This window comes from Lethenteron reissneri, chromosome 39 (assembly GCF_015708825.2).
Source record: "Lethenteron reissneri isolate LAM-NWPU_2019-01 chromosome 39, ASM1570882v1, whole genome shotgun sequence".
Lineage (NCBI taxonomy): Eukaryota > Metazoa > Chordata > Hyperoartia > Petromyzontiformes > Petromyzontidae > Lethenteron > Lethenteron reissneri.
Genome location: NC_083817.1, coordinates 6,854,979 through 6,877,110, shown reverse-complemented (window position 1 = coordinate 6,877,110; position 22,132 = coordinate 6,854,979).

Genomic DNA, 22,132 nt, shown 5'->3' with positions numbered 1-22,132 from the left:
TCTTCACTCCCCCCCCACCACAATGTGTGCAATTACTATTATAGGGTCGGTCGATTATTAAATTATAGCGATTAGACAGTATTATTGTAGCGCGGGGGGGGGGGGGGGGGACCGCACCCGTACCCAGCCTCAACCGGGTGGGAAAATCAGGCGAGGCCGGAGGCTCTGCACGGTGCTAGGCCTCGACACCCACCACGCGACTCTGAGGTAAATTCATCAAAGTTACACGTCCTCTTCACTCCCCCGCCACCCCAATGTGTGCAATTACTATTATAGGCTCGGTAAATCATAAAATTATAGCGATTACACAGTATTATTGTATCGCGGGGGATCGGCGCGCATCACTAAAACCCTACAACGGATCGGCGCGCCTCACTAAAACCCTACAACGGATCGGCGCGCCTCACTAAAACCCTACAATGGATCGGCGCGCCTCACTCAAACCCTACAGCGGATCGGCGCGCCTCACACAAATCCTACAACGGAAGCGTAACGCATTGTAGTGTCGTGGTTAGCGCGCCACGCTACGAACCCGGCGACCCGAGTTCCATTCCCGCTCACGGCCACCACCGGTCACGATTATTTGAACCAGTCCTGGGCCTCCCCTAGGTCGACTCAGCCTCAAAACGAGTAACTGGTGTGGCGTATGAACATCGCCACTGGGGAGACAAAGGCGGCCTGGCGTCGTGGATCCAAGACCCGGGCGAAGCCGGGTAGTACAGCTAGTATACGTATAATAGAGGTGACAGTGAGTAGGCAGTTTTCATCCATCTCCCACATCAGTGACGAATGATGCCTGAGGTCATCTGGAGCCCCGTCCCCCACTTCTCCTACTGACGCTGAGCAGCTAGGGATGAAGTATGGCCGAACATCCAAACATGACGACACAGCTTAGAGAAGGCTTCACCCACCATTGCATAGCCCAAAGAATGAAAATATTATTTTCACATTGCCTTTCATTATGTATACATGCTTTCTCTTCCCCCCCCCCCCATTACACATCTCCCCCCCCCCCCCTACATTCTATTATTCTTAGTGATCACAGAAGGATCGGCACGTTAATAATAATTTGCTGGGGTTTTATTAATGTTTGCAAGGCTGCATCATGCGCGGATAGAACGGTATGGCTGTCGGTCTGATCACAGTCTGCACGGTTCTCGTTTAAAAATCCGTGTGGCGGTGGGTTGAACGACACATTTATATTTACGCAATCTACCCTAAAAAAAACCTCGATTATGGGTCATAAACATTTTATGTAGATGCTGTTTCAATCTAATTTTTGTATTGACGCTTTGGCTGGAAAGAGACAGTGAGGGTAAGTCAGATATGCGGGGTGTTCTTCATTGCTTCTTCATCTAAGCTACAGCCATGGCCATGGCTAGAGGGTAGAGGCCACCGGCAGTGTCGGTGGATTCCGGACCCCTGTAATCTCCCTTCTTCCTGTGCCAAGCCTGTGGCCTGGGACCTGCAACAACATTCAGTATCGGCTGGCATACGCGATTGCGACCACACCAAGCGGAACGTTGATGCGGACTATCAGGACTACATTGAGTAAATGCAAACCAGGGGCTATCTCTGGCGGCAAAAACAATCGACGTGTTTAAATTAAACAGTTGTACGTGGTCCCAAAATGAAATGTTGCAGGCCTTTTGCTTATTGGTGCTTATTTACATTTCGTCGTGAACGTCATGTCTGTCGCGTGGCCTCGATGCGAAATGGAATTTTTCTTCGTGCTTTTTTTTCAATTGGTGAGTCACTGCAAGCTATTTGCTTTACCGATGCGTCTTCTAAATGGAATATTCCGTCAAACATTTCACGCTTCCAGTGACCGCCGCTTGTTCATTGTTAATTGCTGAAATTCAAACACTGCCAGTGGCCTGTCATTCATTATTAATTTCTGGAATTTGAACGATGCACCAGCGGCAGGGATGATGGTGTTTGGAGACACTATGTCCCAAGATGAAAAACGAATGAGCGTGTGTCATACAAAAAAAAACGGTTTGTTGTTAAATAAGCATGAATTCCTGCAAGGCTTCATCTGTGACGTCTGTGGCAGCAGTGAGTAAATGACAAGTCAAATGCTATCGGTGGGCGAATAAGACATTGAACAATCACCGACTGTATATTGGTTTCTAAAGTTAGGTTTTATGGCTTAATTGTCTTGGAATATTAGGAGGGACACAAGAACGTATTTTCAAATCAATGTTTTTCCATTGCGTCTTATTTCACGATAGCTGTAGAGTATCATTATTTATGCATACCTCTCAACCCCTTATCAGTGCCTACATTATTACAGACCATATCAGACCTTATTGGTCACCCCTTGCCATTATAAATCTCAACGTTCATTCTACAAAGTCCCATCACAAGGGAGAAATACAAACAAAGAGGCAGAAAATAAAATTCCCGTATTGAAACGGCTGTACGCCGTATGGACCTGAAAACGAAATTTGCCTGTACAAGAATACGGGTAAACTGTATGGGTTGACGGGTATGTGTATGTGCTGCTACTATTGGCATTGCTGTTCGAAGAGGCAACCCTGACACGTGCAGTACCAATTAAAGCTTCAAAGGAGAACAAACATTCGGGGAAAAAACGATGATGTTGCCTAGAAATAGACGTTAATTACACTTAAAATTGCATTTCTACTTCCAGCACTTTGCACGAATGCGTAAGAAATACAAGAGTAGGAATGAGTCCATTTGTTGCGTATGCAGTGCTGTACTTGATTATGTTCACTCGAGGCTTTTGTTATGAAGTCATTACTACAAATTGTACAGGTATAATTTTCTGGTAATGAACATCACACATCTTAATTGCAAGGAGTCATCTATGCATGTGAATAAAACGTGGTTTACTTCCCAAAAAATCACCCAATCTGATCTGACATTACTTATTATATAGGGTTTGTATTGAAAATTGGGCTGTGTCTGCTCTGACTAAGAATTTGAATGGATAATTATCATACGATTGAAAGCCCGATGTTCAACTGAACTGTATAGCCCATTAACTTTACACATATTCTACACAATATATTTAAAGGGTGTTAATAACACGTTACAGTCAGATGTCGCGTAGTAGCAGGTAATGGTGCAGCCCTGCAATTTCTTCCAAATGCCACTGCTCGGAGAAGGGCTTCCAAGAGAGGGAGCACTTAAATAGCCCCATTCATAACGTATTTTGGCCTAATTGAAATAGGTGAGAGTCTGAAATGAGGTAGGAGTTCCCATACTTTAGTGCATCATACGCGACTTTACCGAGTGATTAAATGTGATATTCCGGTTTATACTGCTGGGTGGACAGAGGTTGGAGAAGTTCTGAAAAAATATCCATTATTCAACTGAAGTGCCAGGATATTGAACCCACCGATCTCTTGGGTTGCTAGTGTGCGAGCCATTACACGATGGCAGCATCCTTATACATGTTGCAATTGAATGTTTTCATGTTTTATTTTAAATACGATTACTTATGAGCGTGGAATAATATTGCATCAGCCCTTATCTTGTCATTTCTTCCGTCGCTGTCAAGTTTAATTCCGCAAGCTAAATCACTTATTGTCAATCACAAATGTACATTTTCTGGACAGTCACAATTCTCGATGCTATTAGCGATTATCCCGGGTGTGGCTCGGTGAGGCTGGTAATATTATGTGCTCCATGTGTGACACAATCAATGCTATCATGATGTGTGAAATGAGTTATGGTTTTATCATTGAAATTTTTCGTTTTAGGATTATTTTCGCACAATTAATAATAGGAGTGTTTTCGAATAAAACTGCTGTTCTCACTTTTTCATTAAAATATGTTATCACCTGAGATCTCTGTACCACAGACGTTTTTTTTAATTGTTTTCATCCATGGTCTGTCTTCTAAAGAAACTTTCAATGGACTCTCACCTTGTAAATACATTTACATCCCTACGTTAATATTAATTTAGGTGCATGTGTAAGGTGCCTTCCACTAATGTCTCAACGCGCCTAATATATGCGAATCTCTTTGTATTCACCGCTCTGTGCGTGTTCATCAGTAGGGAATGGGTTGAGCAGAGCTAGTCCATCGGAAGATCCCCGTGTGGTGGGTTAAATAGTGGGTACTCCCGACCCCTTCCAAGACGTCTGACCATTGGTAGTCTGTGCTCCAATTGAGGAACAGCAACACCACACACAGTTTCTCCTCAAGCGCTAACTTGGCTAGCAGACCTCGACATTTAGCTCCTGAACATATTCGCCATAAGCAAAAATCGTGAAGCGTAGAAGAGTAGGCCAATATCCTCTTAGAGTGGCACTCTAGAGCTTCCTCTCGTAAAAAAAGCCCATCTGCCAGCGGTGGCATTGAGCAAGTACTTGCAGGGTTGCACCTTAACCTTTTTACTGTTCGTAGGGAAATAATTTTACACCCTCTGAAATACAGGGTGTTTTAAAAGATTGACCCGATTTGAAATCGCTATATCTCTCTTGTGGGGATACGTCAAAGACCGTGTTTTTGTGCCACCATTAGCGACTAATCTGGATGACCTAAAAAACATAATCACGGCAGCGGTGACTTCAGTGGAAGAAGACACTTTGAGAGGCGTTTGGGACGAATTCAACTATCGTCTCGATGTTGTCCGTACAGAAGGTGGAGGGCACATAGAGCATTTATAAAATGGTTAGTAAAACTTGATAACTCATTAAACCGTTTGTAACTTTTTGTGTAGGTGTAACATGTTGCCATCGTGAAATATACTGCTTTGAAATTGGGTCTATCCTTTGAAAACACCCTGTATGTATCTGGGTGCCCTACTGTTACGCAATCCACCCAGACATCGTCGAGTTTGACCAACCAAAATACATATCGGTACAGTTTTCAAGTTTAAAGTTTGTTTCAATGACCCGGATGATAACGCAAAAGACGAGGATCGTCTAATTTAGTGAGGGCCTCCGTGGTTACCAAGTTGATGAAACCAATAGCATGCAAACAAAGTATAACAAGCGGATAGAAATGAGGACAACTGCAGCTAAAACGTCTGTTTCACGCAGTCAGGTACATATGTGTAAGTAAAGCATGTATTTTGTCAATTAAAGTCAACGTTCTTGACGGGCCTGTTACGTGGAGACAACCTCTCTTGGTTTGTTTGTGTTTTTGCATTTTGCAGGGAAAATATGTTCAAAGTGGACCTTATTGGTTCCACGAAACCACGCAAGAACATTGACTCACGGGATCAATAGCGTTTGGCACTTATCTCTTGTGGCCGCTGCATTTCTCTCTGACTTACACAAAGCAAGCAAGTGCCTCTCTCGTGCAGCTGCAGCTTGAACTGAAATCCGTTACCATGGTTATAAGTTTGCCAAGCCTCGCTGAATGAAGCGCACCTCCGGAAGGGCATCATTGTCTATATCGTCACCTCGCATAGTTGTAATCCATCTTGGGGCCCACGTGCACGATGCCCTGATTTTGTTGTTGCGTTTCTCCTTGGACGTACCGCCGCTCGACCCCCTTTCATATAAACCTGTACACGGGACACAATGCCCCCCCCACCTCAATTTTCTTCCTAGTCAAGGGCTCATCTTGAAACAGAAAAGGCTGCCGCACATGGCGTTAATAATTAATCAGCCCCAAGAGCGAGTGGTTCTGTTGCCATCTCTTGGCTGGTAGAAAAGGTGTGAAGTGTCAGGAAAATTGTGAAACATTTAATTTGCTTCATTGTGAAAATTAAGCAAATTTAAAGTACATTTGTCGACTACTGAGTGTAAAATATCGTTTGTATGCTATTTATGGAGGTGGTACAAATGTTGAAATGTGTTTTCATACACCGGTGAGTTATTCTTGCTTTTGTTGTCGGCTTTTAATTTCCCACTGCTAGACAATTGCCTCCCCAATTTTATTCCATGCAGATATTTTCTTAGTCGCTCCTGCACAGTAGCAGCCTCTGAACGCTTTAATGGCATCTCAATGCCACATCTTCCGCTATCTTCCTCTACTTCTCTTGTCTTCCCTCCGTAGTACGGTAGTTCATGTTGTCTCTCATCTCTCGTCAGTTGTACTCACTAACCCTCCTGCCCATTTACGTGTGATTGCTTTAAGAATCGCATCGGTGACTTCCTGCTCTTTTTGTAAGGTTAAAATTCCCAAGCCTACCTCTTCGACTTGCTCCGAATATACTTCTCTCCAGAGATCACACAGCTGAGTCGCGATGGGAAAATTACAAATGTCAAAGGGCAGGCATACAAGCCATCATTCTTCGTGACTCAATCTTACGGACTCACTCATAGGTGAGATAGATTGTGTATGTTTGCTCATTTGTTGGTGTGGAAAATGTAGAAAACGAATAGAATCGGAAGCTCTAATGCATTTATCTCCAAAGGAACGCTGGTGATTTATTGGAGGTGTTTGTTCAATTTTAGAATATCTGATTATAGCATAGCTGTGGTATTGATTTTTACCATCACTTTTACCATTATATGTGTTATATCCTATATGCTTGAAAGAAATAAAAGGCACGCACAAAAAGACAACGTGTCAATGTTACTGCGCAGGTTTTCATGGTTGTGCTGCATAGCTCTCTATAAAGTAGAATTTAGTTCCCGAAGAAGCTCGCAGCACATGGAGCGAAACATCGGGAATCATGCAGAACAACGTGAAGTGTAAACCATACGATGCATTAATGTTGTAGAAGTGTCAAAGCTAAAATGGTAATGGTCATAAATGAGCCATTGGTGCATATTTCGTTAAAAATGTTGCAGAGGGAGAAAAATATTATTACAGCAACATACCACATGTTAAATTACAACAAATACAAACGATTACAAATTGAAACTCTTTTATCGAATTCGAGTTTTTTAGCCATAGACCTGCTTTGCAAATGACGAAATGTGCAGTGGACACCTTCGGACTATCCGCAGATGGATCGTGATAACGACAATGATGAGATCTGCTTTGCAAATTGTAAAAAATTCCGACAACACATTAATTGGGAAATACAAATAAATAAATAATTCTAATCCAGCAGTGTAATATCCCTGGTAAGAGAGCCATATCATCTTGTTAGTCTGGGGTGGTGACACGGCCGAGCATTGGCACGATCGCTTGTTGTTGCAGAGGTTCACGGTTCAATTTCAGCGGCCTCCCTGATTATTACTGCGGGTGTAATCACCATCATGTGTACCGTCCGCTTCCCAGTGGACATTACAGATCCCCCGATGTCATTAATAAGAGTAAGTCATTGTGTGCTAGCATCAGGGTCCAAATTCGAAAATTACCAGCAAATTACTCAATCGGGATTATATACTGTGGAGCAATCATCACCCCCTACTGGCAGACGAATGCCCACTTACAGGCCAGATGCTGTGTCACCTTGTGCTCACAGGGACAGCTGCCACCGGGGATGCCATGTCAAACGTGTGAGATGAGATGGAAATTACTCTGAGACACCCCAGTGTAGAGGATGGTGCTATGTCAAAAACAAATCATCTTATCCAGAAAAAAACACACACAGGCCATCTTTGCACATAGGCAGAACCTCTTCCGAAACATCTAGCCAGTGTGCAGGAGTTGGCCAAATACTCTATATAGAGGGCTCTCTATAGCTCCCTGTAGGGGAGGGTGGCCCTTCCGCAAATAGTGGCACAAGGAAGCAACTGCAGGGCTTCACCTTTACCTTCACGCCCTCAATGTATTCAAATATATTGCGCATTCACTTCTGCATGTGTAGTGAATGTCACTGTGTGGTGCCGGGCTTGCGAGGCCACGGCGGATAATATGTTGCCATTATGTGCAGCGCGGTTACTGGGCGTAGTACCAGCCCGAGCGGGGCTTGGGTGAGAGCTGGTTAGCGTGGAAGCACCACGTACAGTGTGGGGTGCGGGCTCCCGGTGAGGAAGCGAGAAAGAGTGTCAGCCAGTCAGGGTTACGTTGGGGCATGTTACGCTGGTTGACCTGCCGACACATGACCGGATTATATTGGAGGGGGGCCACCGGTGGACGGGGGCCGCTGGGCGGTCACATGATATAAAGGAGCTCTCGGGAGCCTTCGGGAAAGAGCTCAAGACATCTAGAAGGTGGGCGGGGCGAGGAGCGGAGCCATCCCCAGCCCAGGCCGATATAACGGGGCCCCGTGAGGGTCTCGGGGTTCTTCGGGTTGTTGGTGAAGAAGATCCACGTCGGGTTGAAGAAGCCTCGAACCACGCGGTCCGGGACCCAGCTCGTGGTCCGGACCGGGATAGCGGAACCGTGTCTAGTTCTGCCGTAGCGTGGTTAGATGGGCGTTCAACACCCAAGTGTAGGTTACGTTATGTTGTGTTGAGTTGATGTAATAAATAGTGTTGCTCCCAAGACAACATATGCGACTCAGTTGGACTCACTACACATGCACTCAGCAGACTTGATCTCATAGGCAGTCTCAACGTTTTAACTGAATGGATTATACGATGTTTACATAAAAAATAAATACATCAATCATACCTTGAAACCTGTATCTGCTTCACTAAGAACGCGTGCAAATTAGACCAAGGCTACCCGCGGATAACATTGTAGACTGAGTGGGGGGCACGAACATAAGTATGTTCTTAAAGTGTGCGCATTATACTATATACAATGACGTAGTTGTATAACACGCTATTCAAAGACAACAGTTTGTTCCCCATATTTGTGCTTTTATAGTTTACTGTTATATAGGAATTAAATTGTATAAACTACAGGGCATTTGAAATTTGACCTTGCCTTGCCTTCCTGAAATAAATTTTGCATGCCGAATTTGCATCTCTTCACGGCTGTAAAAGGCCATTTTCACGGTTATTCCCGAAATAGTAAAAATGCTACCAGCCACATTCCCATGATGTGATTTTTTTAAACCAACTCATGCAAATGTGTAAAATTGCTCAGTGAAAACTGAAAACTGTCCTATTTGTGGCTGTAGAAAGTATACCGGGATTTAATGTAATGTTGAAATTGTTAAACGGCTTTTGGGGCTTTAAAATATCGTATATCTATATCAATTTTAACATTGTTATTATTTATGGGGAGAAAAATGTTGAGTTTAAGTGACGTCATGTATTACTTATAGTTCATATTCTTTGGTTTATGACAAATGAGGAGGGGTTAATTTATAATGCATATGATTGTTCCGACCATAAACAGATTTTTTTTACATTTCTGAAATGACAAAACGAAATCTGTGTGTGTATAGAAAAGAATGTGTTCCCTGTTGAGCACAGCTGTGATTTCAAACAATCACAGAATCAGTATCAGACTCTTTATTTAGAATTGAGGAAGCTGATGAGCTATCAAGCGCTTTTTCGCAGATGTTCAGTACATAGGGGCGGGTCTGCAGGTTTACAGCAACAAACAGTACATAAACATTATAGGAGTGCAAACTAGAGAAAGGCTAAGCTAGTCACGATAAAAATACATACACATAATTAAAGTATATAAGCACAAAGAGCATAAGCACATATACATGTGCTTATATACATGTGTTTATGCTATATACATGTGCTTATTTGCAGGTTTTTCAACACAAAATGCAAGCTTGAGAAAGGCAGCAAAAACAACATTCCCAGACCACACCAAGACAACAACAAACATTTACATTTAACTATGGATACACAGGAAAGCATCAAAGTTACAAATCACATTTTCAAATGGCACCGGAGCGTATTATATTCAGCCTGTGGCCTCAGTGGTACAGTAAAGCGGTTCACAATCAGAAAGTTGTGCGTTAAAATGCTGGTGGGGTGGGGAGAGGTTGACTCAGCCCATCATCCTTACAGGGTCGATAAAGAAAGTACCACTTTGTGAAGAAGTCAAAAGTGGTTGCCCTATGGATAAACTCGTCCCCTTCATACGAATGTGTAATTTCCACCGCTCGCTCAGGGGTGTAAGAAGGAGCTGAGCACTGTCTTAATGCTCATTTGAGCAGAGAATCATTTAACTTGTATAAGAAACTAAAATAATGGAATGGAATGTATGCATTTTTCCTCTGAACTAATGTGAGTCGAATTTGTTCGTAGGCTACTCAAAAAATGTTTGCAAACACATTACTTGTTAGCTTCAGAATTGGCACAAAGAGCATACATTAATCAATACATTATGTTTTTACTAACCGTGGTACGTCGATAAAGGGACAGTGCCATATTTGAGGCAACTACCGTGAGCGCTTCAATATTCAGCATGAAGGGTTTTGGGTGGTTTACATTTTTTGTTCAAACAGCCCGAATCATTCCACGCTGACTGTAGCCGCATCAGGATGAACAACAGTGACCCCTTGTGGCTGTTGGGAGCACTGACAGCATGACGAGAACTGGAGGGGCCAAGTGCTGTTAGCGAGCACCTCCGAAGGCTGCCAAGGCACGGCACACGAAGGGGTCGGTGGCCAGCACCGCCCTCGTAGGGGCAAACTTGACACACCGCACTAGGTACTCATTTGAGGCTGAGTCTACCTAGAGGAGACCCAGGACCGGTTCAGATAATCGTACCGCTCCAATCACCCGCTCACGTAAACACGTGTGTGCAGGCATGTGAGGCGCGCACAGGTACCGCCACACGTACCCATGGACCGTACATACGGCACAATACAACAAAAATAGAATATGAGATCAGCTGATTGCCTGGCAAGTCTTATTTGCTTCGCTTCATGGCGATAACTGCCGATCAATTTTCCCGAGCGAATTCCAAACACGTGAGAAATAATTAATTAACCTGCAATCGACCTCGGGGAGGCCCAGGACCGGTTCAGATAATCGTCATTGATGTTGGCCGTGAGCAGGAATCGAACTTGCGTCGCCGTGTTCGTTGCGCAGGGCGGTAACACGCTTCACGACCGCTCCCCATGACGATGGGTACACACTTGGGCTGAACGATTAATTGATTATAAATCGAAATTTGAAACAATGCGATTAACAAATCGCAAAGGCTGCGATTTTTTGCGATTTGAAAAGTCCTATTACTTTCTTATTGGAATAGTTTAATTTGTTATTGTTATTATAACTTTATTTATTTAACTTAACAATTGTTCTATGTTTGATTGTTCTATTTCAATAAAATTTTTAAATAAATACATGTTGGAAGCAATTCATATCTTTTAAGTTCTCATCCTTGCGTTAGAATATATAGAGCAGTTCATATATTTGATGGTATCATGTGGTAATGCTCCATCGCATGTTTTAAATCTATTACACAGTGAATATTGAACTGAAGCTTGATTTTAAAAATTAATCTCAAATAAAATCGAAATATCTGTCAGAAAAATCGCAATTAAATATTTTCCCCAAATCGTTCAGCCCGAGTACACACACACCCACCCCACGTGTGTATTCCTCATGCTCCGTCAAGGTGCATTGATGGTTTCATTCCGGAAAAAACAGTCCACACTCATCGATAGATGCGTGCTTGCAATGTGTGTGGACCAAATTCTTATAAGGGATTGCATTGGCGGTAGTGATAAACGTAGAACTGTACGTATGTATGTTGAACTTAGGTCGCACTGTACGTAGTAGTCAACCGTACCAAATGGAGATGCGGGGGAATGACAGTATTAAAACTCTAATAACAACAAAATCATTATATTTATGGTACTTTTTAATAACAACATTGGAAATATATTATGTCGTGGTTTTAGTAATGGTATCTCCTCAGCCAATTACTAAATTACTCGTAATGGGCCCAATCTCGTAAAATCGTGGAAGGTAACCTGGTTTGAGCCTGGATGCCTCGGCCACTCAATCTTCCATCTCATCGCAACCACTTGAATGGGGACCTCCTCAGTGGAATATGTATTATGTAAGCGCACTAATCGGAGGTTCTTGTGCAGAACACGGTGACTCAGCACGTGGCCTGTGTTTGGGCATTATTCTGCTCGTAGTCAGCGATAATTGCTATGTGGAATCCCAATTCAGTAACTTGCAGGTCATTTTTTAAATGTATTTGGCAGATGTGGACCATCACGCAGACACACGATGGCATCACTGAATCTTATATATCCATTGCCAAGCGAACAGCGGCAAATCTTATGGTTAATAAAGTCCAGTATTAAGCAGAACAGCCTGCCAGGTTTTAACTACGAACACTCTGCAATGAGCGGCAAGCATGCTAGCTCTACGGCAGTGTATGTGTTTCGTACAGCACCTTATGACCTCCGGGTGAAAGGCGCTTTAGGAGTGTAAATTATTATTATAGACAATATAGCAACGGGAGTTAATATTCGGTGTTACAAAAAGAGCAAGTTGACAATAAGTCTCCTTCGAATACTTATTTTTCCACATAAAAAAACTAAAATATTTTTCTGCATAGCCATTTGGCCATGCGGAATTCTAGAAATGCCGGGGTTTTTTCAGCGTTTTGGGCCAGTACAAGCAAACTCCGAATCAAATTCAACATTCGCTATCTAATCAGCAGTCAGACTTGTTTAAAACTGCAACAATGCTCCTGGAAACAAAATACTTAAGTTGTTTTGTTATGTGGAAAGACAAATATGGGAAGAAGGCGGTACTGTATTGTCTTAAATGATATGTTGTGTAATAGCAATAACGAGCAGTAGAGGGCAGTGCAGCAATTTCCTTTGGTCTGCCATCCCCCCACCTTTACCAATCAGCACTGACCAATCGTGAAGGACAGGCGCGTCTCGCTTAACGAGCGAGGTACGTTCCGCAAAAAATTCTCGTTAAGCGAAAATCCGTAAGACGATCATCGTTTTTCCATTGACTCCTCTCGTGATAAAAGCTGAGTTGTTTCAGCCTCAACACTTTTCACTCTAGAACACATTTTTTTAATTGATAAATACAAATGATCATTTTAAAATAAAGTATTAAAACATCAAATGTAACACTTACCACACACACATACGAAGAACCACAGTGCTTGCAGATGCCTGTCTTCACCGTCTACAATTAATTAGCCCCCCTCCCTTCCCCCACCCATTACAGAGCAACCACGATCCCCCCTCCCCCACACGGCGAATCACGTGCACGTACGCGGCACAGCACAGATGGTAAACAAACAGCCGTGGGTCGCAGTGCGCCCCCTGCCGCCATGGAACGCATTCGATTGACCAGTCTCCTGCTCGTTACGCGAACATTTGCTCGTTTTGCGAACCAATTGGTCTAAATTCAAATTGCTTGTGATAGCGAATTCTCGTAGAAAGAGCACTTGTTAGGCGACACACGCCTGTGTTGTCAAATATCACACGGAGCCTGTAAGACATGGGAAGCCCCACATGGACTAACAAAACAGACTTTATTTGTCCACGTTTTCAGAGAGGTGAACCAACCAATACCTTTACATTCAGCAGAGGGCACAATATAGAAGAGGTATTTATGTCGTGACAATTCAACTAGATGTGATTGTGCATTGGCATTTGCTGTTCCCGTCCAAGTATTCCGTCCTCTCGCTAATCATTGCGAACATCAGAGCATGACTTTTAATCTCGTCCACAGCACATTTACATTTGGCTCATTGCCCCAATCACCGAATCTATGAAGAGCCCTTGACGCGTCACTGTGCAACTGACAGTGTGGTTGGGTCTAGAGATGAACCACTGTTTTTTTAAACCTTAGCAATAACCCTATCAAGAATGGTCTTTATATCCAGATTATAGGGCAACGTCGGAAAGTAAGATGCACCTCTCTCTCACACGTGTGTGCCCGATGTAAAGTTATACGAAACTGGTCTCACGCGCACACATAACTACTCGATTCTAAGACGCAACCCCAACTTTTTCTTTACAATACAGCAAAAAGAGCGTGTCATTATCCAGATAAAACCCAATGCTACAATGTAAACTAAAACGACTGCTACTCGTGGACAACATACTGGCACATTCGCTTTACTGTAACTTGATATTTGCTTGATATTTCGCATTTTGGTAGCAGTGGGAGCTGAGCTTGTTTAGATTCTGTGCCAGCAGACCACCAGATGTGTGACTGTGTCATCAGGCCCAGCATGCTGGCAGTGCACAAATTCCCTCTCCGTGGCTCATACTCGGGCATTTGTTCAGCATTGCCATCAGAGGTGGCGCTAGACATAAGCAAAACAACAACATGCAGCTCCAGTGACCACAGATTTACAAAAATAATATCGGGGTGCATTAATTATGAGGTCAAATTCAAATTATAATTAACGTAACAAGCTAATTAACAGAAGACATCTCTGTCTACATTTCTCTCATCTGACTGAGTATACATCTCTTGTCTATATCTACGGTATTGTCATCGGAAATAGTCGCTTTATAAATTGATAGGGCGGAGCGTCCCAAAAAAACTCATCCATTTAGAGCCCCCAATTTTTATTTATTTATCGAATGCTATTTCACGCAATGTCCCACAGTCAAAAGACCAGATACATTTGTAATGACTACTTGACACACTTTATTGAAGACACGTTCATTTGATACAGGCAGAGACCCCACTGCAACAGCCCTGAGTCTCCCGCGCATCTCCGTTATATACCAACCGAGGCCACGCCCCCCTTCTCGAACCTTTCGCTGACTCCACCGTCTTCTTACGTCACCTGACCACGCTCCCTTCTTGATCATTCCTGAAGCCACCAGTCCCTTCGTACTCACAACTGACTCCCCTGTCATTACCTCCCGTGGCCAATAGTTCACTCACACCGTATGTAGACTCTACTGTCATTACACATTTACAATATATATAGAAAAATAAATGATATTTGAGTGGACGTCAGCCCACATCGCCACAGATCCACTTTGCAGCCTCTTCCTCCGGCACGTGCAGGGCAACCAGTCCGCTCGGTGTGCCCTGACGCATGTTATAGCCGAATACTATGTGCGCCATGGTCTCCTACTTTCTGCATTCACATAGTGGGCTGTCACGTAGGCCCCATCGATGTTCAGAAGCAGCAACACATTCACAAAAGGTGAGCATCACCACTGTACGTCAAACACACTCGGGCAGCACCCAAAAATAAAACACAGCAAGAACCACTGAAGGCATCGTCTCAGCAGAAGTTAATCTTCAAATACGCAACAGCTTTGGGTCTGTGTCGTTTCCCAGTCTCAGGAAACTCCTGGAAATCCCCTCTCGGGATGAGCTGTCAGACAGCAGCAGCAGTGGCATGGCAGTGTCCTCCACCTCTCCACACCACTGGCTACCGAGTTCCAACGGTGCAAATTCATAGTACACGACCCACATGAGGCATGGCTTATTTGGGCAGCGCAAGATCCGTCGTGATATGCCATGGATTTCCTCATCACGCCTGTTACATCCAATTACATTTAAATATGCAGGATAATGTGGGCATAGCAAAATGCATTGAATGCAACATGAACATTGACGACGAATATATGTAGCAAAAACGGAAAAGTTCACAAACAAGCGTGAAGAGATGCGTGCTGGGAATTGTGTGGTGCCGTGGGAGGCGTCGCCGATCAACAGGCACCCGGCCCGACGACATCACCTCGGGACTGTGACATCCACCCAGCAAAACCCCCACCTCTCCCACCCTTTTTCCATTATCCAATTGTGGCACACTAGGAATGGACCGACCACTCTTTTAATTATTTGCTCGTGCAGCAAGGAAGTAAAGTGTGGTTTTGTGAAAGTCCTTATGTGCTGTGCAGTACATCAATGCACGTGTGTACACCAGCATGCGATAACCGAGTTGGGCCTGTGGGTGGCTGGCAGGGTTATTGATTAACCGGACTTGTATACCAGTCACGTGGTTAATGGCGACTCGGTTGAGGATTGCTGTGTGTGACACATGTGCTGTTGCATTTTACAGACCGACCACAATAAATGTGTTTGCCCTCGATTTGAAGCACCTGCCCACGTCCTTCATTTCGAGTGTGCAACATATTATGGCGAGCCTGGCAGGAGAGTTTCCCAGAGTTCACTGACGGGGATCAACTCTTCCAACGAGATGGACCAAGCAAGTGTACAGGCAGCATATGTAAAGACAGTCGTGGAAGGATCTGAACGGTCTTCACATCATGGCACTGGAACAGCTGCAGAACAAGGCCAATACTGCTTAGAATCAGCTGCAGAGAGCCCAGCTCATGGAAAGATGCAGATATTTGAAGTGTTTCCATGATGATGAGACTGGTGAAGATAAATGCAGATGGGCTTTGATTCGTATGGGAGAAAGAGTACATGATGGAGTTGAAGACCAAGAAGAAGATGATGAGGCCTGTGCATATGTTGAAAACCTGCTGTCTTTCATTGAAACAATACAGCAGAAAGACAAAGACAGCCAGGGAACAGGTCAAACACTGCCACCATCAAAACTATCTCAAGATATGGATGTTGAAATGCAAGCGTCACATGAAGAATACAGAAAAACCTTTGAGGAAAAGAAAACCTCAAGTGAAGGTGGAACAAAAACCACAGCAGCATTGGATCCCGTACGAATGGCCAGACTAAGAAATGTGTTGGAAGTCACAATACGGAGAGAATTCAGGATCTGTGGGCAGATTGGTGAAAGAGGACAGAAAGACAAAATATCGTACACCAATCTGATGCACCAGATCGACACAGGAGCCCATAAGGGCCATGCTGAGTCTGACATCATTGAGGCAATAGTCAGAGCAATCAGCCCTGGTTTAAATTTAAGGGACATGCTAGAAATAGAATCTGATTTGACTATTTATGAGTTAAAACCCATTGTGAAGGGACACTAGAGAGAAGAAAGCACATCTGATCTCTATCAGAAGTTCATGCACATCTCTCAGGAGCCAAAATAAACTGAACAAAACTTTTTGTTCTGAGCTATCGAATTAAAGGACAGACTAGTATTTGCATCTAAAGAAAAAGGAGCTGATGACCAGTACAATCCAGATTTGGTACGCAGGAAGTTCCTGAGTTCCATTGTCACAGGATTGCTCAGTGACCCTATTAAATTACGAATAAAACCCTATCTGGATGACATCATTGTCACTGATGAGATGCTGATTGAAAAAGTCAATGAAGCAGCCAGCCTGGAACTTGAGAGACAAAACAAGCTCAAACATAACTTTGCTCCCAAAATAACTCGGATGACTGAACTGCAAGCTGATTTGAAGGGTAGTAGGGAAGGCTGTCAGCAGGACTCACATGGACCATTTAAGGTGGTTCCATCACCAAATCAACCATCCAACAACGGAAATGCCAGGACCAAAACAGAATCAGCAACTGAAAGGTCATCTCGAGATGGGATTTAAAAAATGGTAAGCGAGTTAAGGGCTGAAGTTGCAGAGATCAGGAGGAGGTGCCAGGATGATGTCACCCCAGCCACCAAGCGAGGACACTGGAAAAAAAACAGCCCAAGACAGAGCAATGCGACCAAGAGGCTGTAGGATAGACCAAAAGAGTGGAGTAGGTGGTACATGTAACCATTGCGGCCAGCCGGGACACCTGACCCATGGATGTCGAGCCTCTCGACAGCAGCAGGGAAACTGGCGAGGGTTGCTGCAAGGGGACCAGCAGTAACCTACACGCCAAAGTCCCAAGGGTGTCAGTACTGTTTGTGTGAAGAGAATGATGTTGAAAGACTGCAGAAGTGCCAGGGTTATCATGCAGTACAGTACTGCTCGAATACCTGCCAAAACAACACTGGCAAGAACACAAGGTACTCTGCAGAGCAATCTGTAATGGTTTGACAGAGGTGCACACACTCATATGGAGGCAACACTATTTATTTAACACAACTGCAATGCAAATGGAACACACACTATATATATAAGGTGGTGACCACCATCCTAATCTCGCTACACTCGAAAACTCGGGTACTACTCAACGTGGCCAAACCAGGAGGGCTTCTGCTTGGCCACGACGACTTCAGTCTTCATGAGGAGTCTTCATCCCGGACACGAACTGCCCCGCTCTGCGTGCGGAGCCCGCTTATATTCGCCTCGGCGTGGCCGGCCACACCCAGGCCACGCCCACTTTCTCGAACCCCCAAGAAGGCTCTGCTCCCCGACCACGTGACTCCCAAGGTCCCCTTGGGGCCCCTGGCCACCACCTTGATCCAGTCACGTATCCGGTCGGGTTCACTCAGAGTGCCACGGCCAGACACGACCCGCGTGGCACTCATCAACAGCCTCCACACTGCCCGACCTTGCAGTGACGTCATTTGTACCGACCCGACATAGCAGTGACATCATGCGAACAGACCTGACATAGCAGTGAGGTCATGTATGTGTAGTGGGTTCAAATTAGGTGCACACACACGCAGCTTGGAGGCAACACTATTTATTAAACGGTAATTAATATAACACGGTACATGAGGTGGTGACCACCTTCCTCAACTCACTAACACTCTGGAATGTGACACAGACTGGACCAGGCAGGCAACAGCCTGCCTGGCCCAGGACGACGACTCGGGACTTGACGACCGATGGTGTCTTCACTCTTCGGAGTACAGTACAACAGCCCTGCTCTGCGTTCACACCACGCTTATATCTCGTCTCTGGCGTGGCCGGCTCCGCCCAGGCCACGCCTCCCTTCCCAGGCCACGCCTCACTTCCCAGGCCACGCCTCCCTTCCCCCACCTCTGGGAAGGTCCGGATCCTTCCACCACGTGACCCCCCAGGCACCCCCTTTGGGGCCCCCAGCCCTCGTACGGGCCGACACAGTAGTGACCGTTCTATGTCACTACATCACCCCCCCCCTGTATAAACACACAGCCGTCCCCGGCTGTAACACAACTGTGAAACATCGAAAAGGTGTGCCTCCGAACCAGCAACATCAATAAATGACCGGCGACCGATAAGAAATACAATCACGTAATATATACAGAATCGACGAGGGTTAAAGGGAACCGCATAGAAAACGGGGAATTAACAACAAATATACAGGAAAACTGGCTAACCCACTTACGCTCCAGCACAGCCCCCCCCCCCCCCGTTAGAATCACGCATGCAATGACAGTCACCCGTTAGCACCCCCCCGCCTTTCCGACGTGGCGTCACAACCAGTAGCACGCGTCGGCCATATCGGGGGGGGAATTTCCATGTTACCACCCCACCGCCTTTCCGACGCGGCGTCACAACCAGTAGCACACGTCGGCCATATCGGGGGGGGGAATTTCCATGTTACCACCCCACCGCCTTTCCGACGCGGCGTCACAACCAGTAGCACGCGTCGGCCATATCGGGGGGGAATTCCCATGTTACCACCCCACCGCCTTTCCGACGCGGCATCACAACCAGTAGCACACGTCGGCCATATCGGGGGGGGAATTTCCATGTTACCACCCCACCGCCTTTCCGACGTGGCGTCACAACCAGTAGCACACGTCGGCCATATCGGGGGGGGAATTTCCATGTTACCACCCCACCGCCTTTCCGACACGGCATCACAACCAGTAGCACGCGTCGGCCATATCGGGGGGGGAATTTCCATGTTACCACCCCACCGCCTTTCCGACGCGGCATCACAACCAGCAGCACACGTCGGCCATATCGGTGGGATTTTAACCCAGTCTCTCTCCAAGACTCGCATCGCAGCATATAGCTGTACCGACCGAGCTGAGACGACCCATCGTTCACTCACTGCACAACATGCACCCTAACAACTGAGGGAAACAGTCTCAACGTAACAGGACAACTCCACCTGAACCTTACGAATCTCCAGCCCACTGTTTCAACGCGCCTCAGAGGGTCTCAACCTCCGAGCCGTCAGGTCAAGCTGTCAGCCATAGCATGACGGGACCACCCTCCCTGAGCCATGTGAGCGCACAGCCCACAAGGCTAGACAAGCCACAGAGTGTCTCGATCTCCGGGCTGTCAGGTCAAGCCGTCAGACACAGCATGACGGGACCACACTCCCTGAGCCATGTGAGCGCACAGCCCACAAGGCTAGACAAGCCACAGAGTGTCTCGATCTCCGGGCTGTCAGGTCAAGCCGTCAGCCATTGCATGACGGGACCACACTCTCCGAGCCATGTGAGCACACAGCCCACTAGGCTAGACAAGCCACGGAGTGTCTCGATCTCCGGGCTGTCAGGTCAAGCCGTCAGCCATTGCATGACGGGACCACACTCTCCGAGCCATGTGAGCACACAGCCCACTAGGCTAGACATGCCACGGAGTGTTCCAATCTCCGGGCTGTCAGGTCAAGCCGTCAGCCATTCCATGACGGGACCACAACGTTCATGTTAGACACGCAACACTCACTGGGCCATCCTGGTCAGGATCTGCGCCCCAAGATAAGTGACAGCCAGCACCACAATTCCAAATCCCTGGCAGCATGTCACCATCGCAATTTAACACCATCACAACACATACAATTTGAATTATGATCCCCCACAGAACTGATCCAATGCCGAACAGGTACGCACAATTTGTGACGATCCAGAATATTCAATGGTCACAACAATACACCTCACATCCCGTATCCGTACACATCATCTCCGAGACTCGCATTGCAGCATGCAGCTGTACCAACCGAGTGGAGAGAGCAACGCAATTTGACGGCAATTAACGGAAACGCACCCCCGATCCATGTAGAACACAAGGAGCATTCCTGCACAAAAGACATCATCTCTGCAACAACGGACAGGAACCAACCAGTGAGTTTGAAACAAACCGAACCTGTCATTTCAAAATCCCCTTCAACATTAACCATGGGACTCAGGGCATTCGAATTTTTGAGCACAAAAAAAACTATACACAAACCCCAAGAATCGCCGAATTGATTAATACAGTATATGCAGTATACGAAGTTCGTACAGTCAATCATTTGGCGCAATGTTCCATCCAGTCCCCACATGGCAACACACACAATCAATACTCCAGACAATCCGTACATAGTAATAATCACAAGCAAGTACCCAACATTCCATACACTGTTAACAATTCCAAGCAAAGCTCCATACGGTCTGTACCTTGGCAACAATGACGATCAAAGTTTCTTACAGTTACACGTGACAATCACGAGCGAAACTCCATACAGTATACACAATAACAATGGCGATTTCGCAACACAACGATGTAACAACACGAGTCATTAACACGGCAACCTACAGGATATCAAAGGAGCTCGGGACACCCAACAACGAATTAATCATTAACTACACCCTGAAGATAACGATCTCGACGCCGTAATTAACAACAACCATTGTTACAAGCAGACACCCTGCAAGGACGCCGCGTCAATTTATCACGCACACAACCGGACGAACACGCTCCGCAACCCAGCGAGTTAAAAAAAACACACACGATCGCAACCCGGCACACGCAAGATGGGTGAAGATTATTATTATTTTTCTTGGGGCCGGGTGCTTGTCATGTCACGACTCGCCTTGAAAACTGTGCATAGCGGAGGGCGGCAAGGTGGAGCACTGGGACGGCCCGAAGAATCTTTCATGGTGAACACGGCCTGCTCTTGCGAACCCATCCACCTCTCGCGCTCGAGCAGAAGGCTGGAACTCCCCCTCTGCAGGCGTTGATGTCGGCGGGAGCGGCATTTCGGCAGCAGGAGCGGCGTTTTGGCGGGAACAGCGCACCGACCCGCCGCCGAAATGGCGGGAACGGCGTTTTGGCGGGAACAGCACCCCGACCAGCCGCCGAAATGGCGGGAACGGCGTTTTGGCGGGAACAGCGCCCCGACCAGCCGCCGAAATGGCGGGAACGGCGTTTTGGCGGGAACAGCGCCCCGACCAGCCGCCGAAATGGCGGGAACGGCGTTTTGGCGGGAACAGCGCCCCGACCAGCCGTCGAAATGGCGGAAACGGCGTTTTGGCGGGAACAGCGCCCCGACCAGCCGCCGAAATGGCTGGCCCACCGCGTGGCCCGCATGCCCGGGCCTCCCCCGCCAGCCCCCGCAGCGACGATGGTGTCCTCTCGCCGCGGCTCCGTCGCTCCGTTCCTGATAGCGGCGAAACAGCAGTGTGATGCAAGTCCCGCTGCTCCGCGTGCAGCGCCATCTCTCTCTCTCTCTGTCACCGGGGCTGCCATCCCCGGGGCTGTCCGAAGGACGGTCGTACGAAGACGTCCAGATGAGTTTTGTATTTGTTTTTCGTGTGCCCATTTTACTTCCCTAGGATAACACCTAGCAATATTTATTTTTCCACAACTTCTGACGCCAAATGTAGTGGGTTCAAATTAGGTGCACACACACGCAGCTTGGAGGCAACACTATTTATTAAACGGTAATTAATATAACACGGTACAAGAGGTGGTGACCACCTTCCTCAACTCACTAACACTCTGGAACGTGACACAGAC